Here is a 10,713-nt window from a genome sequence, read left to right as displayed (position 1 = left end):
AATGTTTTAATTAACTGAACACTCTTCCCAGTTGTGTTCAGCACATTTACTGTTTGTAATTGTTAAGCCGAATACTTTCACCTCTTCTTTGGTTTGGGTGTCTAAGGCTGGATCAACACTATTGCTCATCCATACAGCTTCTGTTGTTTTGATTCAGTTTAGAGCCAGATATTTTTTCATATTTCTTGAAATGTCTCATTATCACCTTTTATTCAAAGTGCATATTAATGAAAATTGTTATAATCATCAGCATAAGCTGTAATCTTAACCACTCTTCCTGGCGTTGTTTTTATACCTTGTATTCTTTTATCGTGTTTGATTTTGTGTGAGATTGGTCTAATTCCAGTAGTATTAGTATTAACAGTAATAGTAAATAAATAAAAACATGAACTAATAATAATAATAATAATCTGCATTTTTATGTTAGGCTGTTACAGTTCTTCGCAATTGTGTTCAGTGCGGTTGAGTCAGATCTGTACAGGACATACTTTTGGATGTATAGTGTATATAATGGATGACTTATTCTATTCTACTTATTATTATTATTATTATTATTATTATTAGTAGTAGTAGTCATAGTATTATATTATGTGTAACAACTATAAATGATAATTACACAGCCATTATAAATGTATGTATTGCATTTGATGACTAAACAAATCACAATCACGCAGCTCTAAAATGATTTCAGGATTTCATTAGTAAAGCCTGACAGATTTTTCCTAAGCTCAGTAGACCCTCAGATGAAACGCGTCTTTAAACTTGAAACCTATAAAAAAAAACAAAAAAAAACAGATCAACCGATATATGAAAATGTCCTGAAACCCCAGCAGACCAACCTTTACTCGCTGTTTCCCATCTCAAAAAAATCTATACCCGATTTCAATCTTTGAAAAAAAGCTTTTTGTCTTTTACGCCATAACTATCTGTGATATTGGGTAAGAACGACGAGATGTCTCGATCACTTTGCATGAACCATGAACATGTTCTTGGCTCCTGCTCATTGCACTTGGCAGGAGAAGGAGATGAAGGAGTGTCTGCAGACTACAGATGAGTGTTGGTCCCTCTGCACAATCAGAGATGTTCCTCAACACATTCGGGTCCAATAAAAAGCATGTCATCTCCTAGTACTTGCCCGAACTCTGTCCTCCCACCACGGCGATCTGAGGAAGCTCCAGATTGCAGCTCGTCCCCAGGACACTGAACGCCTCATGTAGTCTGTTGACCAGAGGAATGAGCTCCTGCATGCCCTGGTTCCCCATGACAACCCTGAACCGTCTTTACTGTCGGCAAACCATCCAGAAATGATAGACTTTAAACCTGGTGGAAGTGAATAAAAGCCCAGCGCTTATATTTAAACTGAAACCTCGCTGTATTTGGGTTTGCTTTCATTTTTTTATGGGCTTGCTGGTGTCTTTACTATGTTTCCAAATATCTCACTGAAAAGTTGTTGTCCGTTTGGTTTGTTAAAATAAGATAATATGAAGAAGAATAACGGTCGTTAACAAAACGTTAGCTTACCACTAGTCACTGTTTCGACTTCGGATCCGGTTCTGGACGCATACACACAGAAAGTTAGCCATCCTTCAACTCAATCTTTATTCTCCACACCACAGAACTGACAAGAAGTTGTTTAAACAGGTCTGACACCGGTAAAAGTCTCAAATAAAGCCGACTGGTAAATTGGTACACAGGACTTTTTCCCTACATTTCCGTTAGAATCAGAATCAGGTTTCATTGTTAGGTGCTGTAGGGTCTACAAGTTATAGTAATGATAGAGAAAAAGCATAAATATAGGAAACAAACTTGACAATGTGCAGGATACGTTAAACTATCTCGAGTGCTGGAGTAAAAATAACAAGACTAGACTTTAGTTTTGTGTATTATTGTATACATTAGCACATTTCCAGTACATATCATTATACACACACATATACATTCATCATCCACTGGTGAGAGGAATACCTGTACACCTCATTTATGTAGTTATCTCATCAGTCAATCACGTGACAGCAGGACAAACCATAAAATCATGCAGATACAGGTCAAGAATTTCTGTTAACGTTCATGTAAAACAACCAAATGAAGAAATAGTGTAATCTCTGTGACTTTATCCGTGGCATGGTTGGCGGTACCAGATGGGTTGGTTCAAGTATTTCAGAAACTGCTTGTCTTTCAGGATTTTTCACACAACTGTTTCTAAAGTTTACACAGAATGGTGCAAAAATATGTTACACCTACATTATTGTACAACCCTAACTTGCGTGTCGTATAACCTTACACGGTTACTTGTATAACTCATCTGGAACGAACCAAAAATATTCAAAAAAACTACATGGAACTGAGCTGAGCAGATGAAGGTTTGGTTCAGGGACCAAGCAGAGATGGCTTCCAGGTTTCAAACTCATAACCATCCCCTTAATATTCCGGCTGTAGCTGCTAAGCTACTGTTCCACACCACTAGGTGCTGAGATGTTGTTCTAATTGGTGCAGAGCTTATTTCTGGGCCAGAAAAATAGGTCTGAAATGACCTTAGGTGCACTGGATTACAACATTTTGCAAGTTTTACAAGATTATAGAGTAAATGATTAATGCTTAATTTGTCCTAAGACATAAAATAATACACACTGCACTTATAAGAATGGAAAACAGACACAAAACAAAACTTGAAGTTGTTGTAAACAGCCCAGATTCTTCAACCAATAATCATCTGCTTTTGGTTTTAAAGCAAGCCAATTTACATTTAAAAAAAAATTATTTATAGTGTGCCACATTCTGATACTGTTCAAGCTACTCGAAGGCCTTTCAGCATTGCAGTAATGTCTATTTGAGGGTTAAAGGGAGCATTCTGACTGTGGTTCTGCAGCGCCACCTGCAGGTTTTTAGCAGCCTGCCGTAGCTCCTGCGGGATGGTGTTTTGTTTGTCTCGTACCACTCCACCCTGGGAGCAGAGCAGCACCTCGTTCACTTCACCCTCAATAGGGCGAGAAAGCACATTTGGGAACAAGGCCTGCAAACGCTCCAACACTGACTGCCTCAGAGCTGAGTCACGACACACCAATTTTAACATAAACACTCCTAAGACAGGGAAAGAGAGAGAGCGAGAGAGAGAGAGAGAGCGAGCGAGAGAGAGAGAGATATTAAACAGACAGAGAAAGATATGCTTAGCATGTTTTTTAAATGTTCCATTATACAGAAGTGCAAACGAATCAGGAACACCATGTATAGCTTAACAGATTACACAGGACACATTAGACAGCCCTTCAGTGTCTCTTCCTGCCGAGGCTTAAGAGATTTGGCATTTCCTCTGACAAACTTCTATCGCTGCACCAGAGTGAGCAGTCTGACTGACTGAATCACTATTTGCAGCTGGAAGAAGAGCAGCTGCCTTACCAAAGCTCTTACAGGACATTTACCCAACATGTTTGAGAAAGTCTTGCAGTATCTTTAAGGACGACACTCACGATGCTCAGTGTCATGTGGCAGACACTTCCAATATATCCAATCACAGACAAACAGACAAGAACATTTTTTATCTGCAAGCCATCAGAGGATTTAAAAGCCAGCATTCCTTCACCTCGCACTGAGACACTATCACTCCTAGTCACTTACTAGTAAAGATTTACTATTTATTGCACCTGTATTTACTCCTCTGCCTATTTAATAGCATGTCACTTCAAGCTTTTACTGTCATTTGACATGTACAGCTGGTGCAGCAAGATGAGACACTGTCCTCAGACAACACATTTATCCCTTTACGATAAGTTTCCATTAAATTCCTTGAAACAGTACAGGCTTTACAGTGTTGTCTTAGTTTAAGTAATACTGCTTCTATTGAACTTAAGGCCAAAGCGTGATTACCCTATACCACTTCTCTGCTAGTCCACATTGTGCACAGCATACCTTTATTACTGATGGCCTCCTTTCCCAACACAGCTAAGCCTGCTATCATCACCTCGTGATGAGTACAACAGAGAAATCCTCGATCTACGGTGTGATTTTTCTAGACTGAAGCTGGAGATTCAGAGGCAGCAGGGGGTTTGTTTTTCTGAGCAGAACCAGCTGGTCCAGCTGGAAAAGCAGTATAATGACACAAAAATGAAGACAGATAGCATTGCAAATATCTTGGCAAAATACCAAATTTAAATTAATCTAACACTGGGAATAATTCACTCACTTGTAGCAGTGGCTCGCAGGCGGCTTTCAGACTGCACCAGCTGAGTGTTGTTCATAAAGATTAACGTACGGTAGACGTGACCGTCCTTTCCTCGGACGTCTTCAATTGAATACTCACCCATAAGGCCACTGACGCCTCGGCGTACCACCTTCCTCCAGCCCAGGTCACCTCCTACAGTCAAGGACGGCACCTAAAACAGATGCGTGAAAGACAAGAGTCGGGAAAATAAATATAACCAAGAACTAATATTCTAAATGAGTGTTCTAAAAAAAATTAACATCCATTTTTTTTGTTTTGTTTATCTGATGGTTGGCTGGCATTCCAGGAGGAGCTAGTTCCATCACCATGGGAGAGAGCTCGGACCGGACAGCTTACATGTCTTTATATTCCTGGTCTCGATGCATTGCAACAACGATCAACCGGCGGAAGTTTGCACTGGCAGACAGCTAAGTGCGACCCTCTGCAGAACCGTACAACCAATCGGCTTCTCAACCCTGAGGAACTTTACAAACCAAACACGATGATGACACTTACTCATTTGAGAAATGGCTCTTACCAATAAAGATAGCGAAGTGGTTGGCACGGGGTACTTTGGCAGAAGTTGGACTGTCCTGCACCGTGAGTGTTTATCGAGGACGGCCCGTGGCTGCATGGCACAGTGTTAGGGAGGGTGTGCTAGCAGTATCTGTGGCACCTCTGTTTCTGGAGCATCAATGCATAAGCCTGCCGTTCCTTCACAGCAGCTAATAGCTCAGGAACCGACCCCAGTCTACACGGGGTGCCGTCCTCCCCCTGACACATCTCAAGCACTTTGAATGGAGATGGTTGGCGGAACTTGGTACAAAATGAGAAGGAAAACAGGAAGAGGAAACGAGGAGGAATCCGAGTCCAGGTTCTGCTCTCAGGCTGTGGATCCGTATGGCAAAGCCAGCTTTGACAAAATGTTCCACTGCTAGTTTTATCACATGCTCCTGGGCAAGAGTAGCGGCCGCCCACAGCCAGAACCCGTCCCAACTCAGCTAGCATTTTACCTGCTACGACACCTTCCTCCTCCGAAGCCATTGCATCTAGAGTTCCCTTATCCAGACAAGCCTGAAAGCTGATGCTGGACGGCGCTGCACATTTCGCTGGTTCATGTGAGCAACGACTCTCTCACTATCATTATCACTATCACTAATATCAATGTTGGTTAAGTGGCGGTAGCCAACGTCGTAAAGCCGTTCACTTAGCTCGGAGTTTCCACAGCCCACCACTAAAACCTGATACAGGAAAAAAAAATTGTTTAATATAATTCAGACTAGTTTACATTAAGTTCTTGCCGAACACACTTTCAACACACTCATTTACTGTATAGTACACAGATTTGGAAGAGTAATGGTGTTTTTCGGATGGTCCCTTTTTGATCCTGGATTCTCTCAGGGAATCAAAACGTATAAACATCAGGATTCCTGACTTTGTGAAAAAAATAAATTAACTGATGCCATTAGTTGTAATTATATATATATTCAGAAAGAATATATATATATATATATATATATATATATATATATATATATATATATATATATATATTACACATACATACATATACACATATATATTAGGGCTGGGACGATTCACTAATCTGGCGATTCAATACTATCCCAATACTTTTGTGCCGATTCTGCCATATTGCGATTCTGTAGCTATTGCGATTCATTGTTTAAATTGTGATTTTTGTTTGCTTAATAAAGATCATACAGTCTCTTGAAGGGTATGATCAAGTATTTGCCATTGTCAAAAACAATGTATCATCTTTCTGAATTTTTATTTCAGGAGCATACACATACATAGTGCATAAAGATCCTTGAACCATAAAACTTACAAGTACCAAAAACTTGAATATGATATTTAAGTTAAATATTAAATATTTATATTTATGCCCCTCCTTGAACCGCCACCTTATTGTGGTGGAGGGGTTTGCGTGCCTGAATGATCCTAGGAGCTATGTTGTCTGGGGCTTTTTTGCCCCTGGTAGGGTCTCCCAAGGCAAACAGGTCCTGGGTGACAGGCCAGACAAAGAGCGGTTCAAGAGCCCTTTATGAAGAACAATAAAACAAGGTCCGTGACGTCGCCCGGTATGGCGCAACCGGGGCCCCACCCTGGAGCCAGGCCCGGGGTTGGGGCTCGCATGCGAGCGCCTGGTGGCCGGGTCTTACCCCATGGGGCCCGGCCGGGCACAGCCCGAAAGAGTGACGTGGGGCCGATCTCCTGTGGGCCCACCACCTGCAGGAGAAACCGTAAGGGGCTGGTGCAATGTGGATTGGGTGGCAGTCGAAGGCGGGAGCCTCGGCGACCCAATCCCCGGACACGGAATCTGGCTCTAGGGACATGGAATGTCACCTCGCTGGGGGGGAAGGAGCCTGAGCTGGTGCGGGAGGTCGAGAGATACCGACTAGATATAGTTGGGCTCACCTCCACGCACGGCTTGGGCTCTGGAACCCAACTCCTTGAGAGAGGCTGGGCTCTCTACTACTCTGGAGTTGCCCGCGGTGAGAGGCGGCGGGCTGGTGTGGGCTTGCTCATAGCCCCCCAGCTCAGCAGCCATGTGTTGGAGTTCACCCCGGTGAACGAGAGGGTCGTTTCCCTACGCCTTCGGGTCGGGGAGAGGTCTCTCACTGTTATTTGTGCTTACGGGCCAAATGGCAGTGTAGAGTACCCGACCTTCTTGGAGTCTCTGGGAGGGGTGCTGGAAAGTGCTCCGACCGGGGACTCCGTCATTCTACTGGGGGACTTCAACGCTCACGTGGGCAGCGACAGTGACACCTGGAGGGGCGTGATTGGGAGGAACGGCCCCCCCGACCTGAACCCGAGTGGTGTTCTGTTATTGGACTTCTGTGCTAGTCACAGTTTGTCCATAATGAACACCATGTTCAAGCATAAGGGTGTCCATCAGTACACATGGCATCAGGACACCCTAGGTCGGAGGTCGATGATCAACTTTGTGGTTGTTTCATCTGACCTCCGGCCGTATGTCTTGGACACTCGGGTAAAGAGAGGGGCGGAGCTGTCAACTGATCACCACCTGGTGGTGAGTTGGATCCGATGGCCGGGGAGGAAGTTGGACAGACTTGGCAGACCCAAACGTACTGTGAGGGTCCGCTGGGAACGTTTGGCAGTCTCCGGTCAGAGAGATCTTCAACTCCCACCTCCGGCAGAGCTTCAACCAGATCCCGAGGGAGGTTGGAGACGTTGAGTCTGAGTGGACCATGTTCTCCACCTCCATTGTCGACGCGGCCGCGCGGAGCTGTGGCCGTAAGGTCTCTGGTGCCTGTCGTGGCGGCAATCCCCGAACCCGGTGGTGGACACCGGAAGTAAGGGATGCCGTCAAGCTGAAGAAGGAGTCCTATCGAGCCTGGTTGGCTCGGGGGACTCCGGAGGCAGCTGATAGGTACCGGAGGGCCAAGCGAGCTTCAGCCCGGGTGGTTGCAGAGGCAAAAACTCGGGTCTGGGAAGAGTTCGGTGAGGCCATGGAGAAGGACTATAGGTTGGCCTCGAAGAAATTCTGGCAAACCGTCCGGCGCCTCAGGAAGGGGAAGCAGTGCCCTGCTCACACTGTTTACAGTGAGAGTGGGAATCTGCTGACTTCGACTGGGGACATTCTCGGACGGTGGAAGGAGTACTTCGAGGATCTCCTCAACCCCACCGACATGTCTTCCACTGAGGAAGCAGAGGCAGAGGGCTCAGTTGAGGACTCATCGATCCCCCAAGCTGAGGTCACTGAGGTGGTTGAGAAGCTCCTCAGTGGCAAGGCACCGGGGGTGGATGAGATCCGCCCTGAGTACCTCAAGTCTCTGGATGTTGTGGGGCTGTCTTGGTTGACACGCCTCTGCAACATCGCGTGGCGGCTGGGGACAGTGCCTCTGGACTGGCAGACTGGGGTGGTGGTCCCTCTGTTTAAGAAGGGGGACCGGAGGGTGTGTTCCAACTACAGGGGGATCACACTCCTCAGCCTCCCCGGAAAAGTCTATGCCAGGGTACTGGAGAGGAGAATTCGGCCGATAGTCGAACCTCGGATTCAGGAGGAACAATGTGGGTTTCGTCCCGGTCGTGGAACACTGGACCATCTCTATACCCTCACCAGGTTGCTGGAGGGTTCATGGGAGTTTGCCCAACCAGTCCACATGTGCTTTGTGGATCTGGAGAAGGCATTCGACTGTGTCCCTCGTGGTGATCTGTGGGGGGTGCTCTGGGAGTATGGGGTCCGGGGCCCTCTGCTAAGGGCTGTTCGGTCCCTATATGACCGGAGCAGGAGTTTGGTTCGCATTGCCGGCAGTAAGTCAGACTTGTTCCCGGTGCATGTTGGACTCCGGCAGGGCTGCCCTTTGTCACCGGTCCTGTTCATTATTTATATGGACAGGATTTCTAGGCGCAGTCAGGGGCCGGAGGGAGTCCGGTTTGGGGACCACGGGATTTCGTCTCTGCTTTTTGCAGATGATGTTGTCCTGTTGGCTTCTTCAAATCAGGACCTTCAGCGTGCACTGGGACGGTTTGCAGCCGAGTGTGAAGCGGCAGGGATGAGAATCAGCACCTCCAAGTCCGAGGCCATGGTTCTCAGCCGGAAAAGGGTGGCTTGTCCCCTTCGGGTTGGTGGAAAGCTCCTGCCTCAAGTGGAGGAGTTTAAGTATCTTGGGGTCTTGTTCACGAGTGAGGGAAGGATGGAGCGGGAGATCGACAGGCGGATCGGTGTATCTTCTGCAGTGATGCGGTCGATATACCGGTCTGTTGTGGTGAAGAAAGAGCTGAGCCGCAAGGCGAAGCTCTCTATTTACCAGTCGATCTACGTTCCTACCCTTACCTATGGTCATGAGCTTTGGGTCATGACCGAAAGGACAAGATCCCGGATACAGGCGGCCGAAATGAGTTTCCTCCGCAGGGTGGCTGGGCGCTCCCTTAGAGATAGGGTGAGGAGCTCGGTCACTCGGGAGGAGCTCAGAGTAGAGCCGCTGCTCCTCCACATCGAGAGGAGTCAGCTGAGGTGGCTCGGGCATCTGTTCCGGATGCCTCCTGGACGCCTCCCTGGGGAGGTGTTCCGGGCATGTCCAACCGGGAGGAGGCCCCGGGGAAGACCTAGGACACGCTGGAGGGACTATGTCTCTCGGCTGGCCTGGGAACGCCTCGGTATTCCCCCGGAGGAGCTGGAGGAAGTGTCTGGGGAGAGGGAAGTCTGGGTGTCCCTGCTCAGACTGCTGCCCCCGCGACCCGGCCCCGGATAAGCGGTAGAAGATGGATGGATGGATGGAGGTTGGTCAGTAAAGCCCTTTATAATAACCAGGTTGGTCAGTAAAGCCCTTTACAGGAAGCAATCGTGTCCATTTTTTAGCATGAGTACTGACATTTTTTCCATTTCCAGTTGAGAGTAAAACTTGCTTCACTGACTGGCTTGAGAGCAATTTTAATTTCCTTTTTGGTTTCCCTCCATCTGTTTTTATTTTGAATCTTCTTGCCCTCTGGTGGAGGTTGTTTCCTTGTCTCTGGGTTTGGTGGAGCTTCATCAGTCGAGTGTGGCACGTAATCATTTTGCCATGTGTCTGACTCTGTTTGCTGTGTTCAGTGGGATTTTCATGAGTGTTTTTATCTGAGTGTCTAGTTTGTGATGAATCTTATGTCGCATCTGGCTTGTTTTGGTTTATGTAAGGGCTGATTTCTAAGCTTTTAAACATACAAAAAACAACCAAACATTTCCTAATCCCGTTTCCTCCACATCCCAGTTTGCACCCACTAATCACTAGACAGCTGCCAACTAGTAGGAGCATCAGTTTGAAGCCTGAGGTCATATGGCATATTTGTAGGCTAAACGAAGTCTATGTGGCCACTGTTTGCCTTTCTGCTTTTTATTTCTTTTGCCTCCTTGAACAAACATGGCCAAACAAAGCAATTTATTCTGCTTAGATTTAAAGGATGTGCTTAAGTAACCAGAAGGTACTTAAGGTGTTTTCAGAAGTCTCTTCTGTTCTGGCTTTTGTGACGTCTATGCACTTGGGAGAGATGTTTGCATATGTATTAACACTGTAATGAGGATAAGAAGGTGTAATGTGCTGTGCATTCTGTACACCTGAGATGCTTTTCTGCTCGTCACAGTTGTAAAGTGTATTTACATAAATATATGTAAGTATATATAGTTTTATATATATATTTTGCTATTGACATGATATTTATCATTCCACCAGGTTGTGGAGGAATGGGAATCACAGTTATCATACAGTGTGGGTTTGGAGACCGAGAGGACTGCACTAGAGGAGCAGCTCATAAAAGATGCAGAAGAACACAAACCTGAAAAGGTGCCCGAAACAAAATCATCCTAATGTCCAACAGTTTTATTCATCAACACAGCTTATATGGATAACTCATGTGTTCTTATAATACTTGCTGACCGGATGCTCCTTTGTTATGATTCAGTTTTTTTTTCTTCAGGAATGCTGTATCCATTAATGTTTGTAACCTCCTGGTTATTTGAAATGCCATGTAGTAAGAAGTTAGATCTGCTGGTATAATTT

At 45.8% G+C, this 10,713-nt stretch overlaps 1 pseudogene; it reads right to left on the bottom strand.

Annotated features, from left to right (window-relative positions):
- Positions 1-2,785: 2,785 nt before the first annotated feature.
- On the bottom strand, positions 2,786-9,735 carry LOC132842437 (eEF1A lysine and N-terminal methyltransferase-like; annotated as a pseudogene).
- Positions 9,736-10,713: the final 978 nt, after the last annotated feature.

The sequence above is a fragment of the Tachysurus vachellii genome, chromosome 3 (assembly GCF_030014155.1).
Source record: "Tachysurus vachellii isolate PV-2020 chromosome 3, HZAU_Pvac_v1, whole genome shotgun sequence".
NCBI classification, from domain to species: Eukaryota; Metazoa; Chordata; class Actinopteri; order Siluriformes; family Bagridae; genus Tachysurus; species Tachysurus vachellii.
Note: the sequence above shows the minus strand (reverse complement) of the source record. Positions and strands in the feature narration are given on the sequence as shown.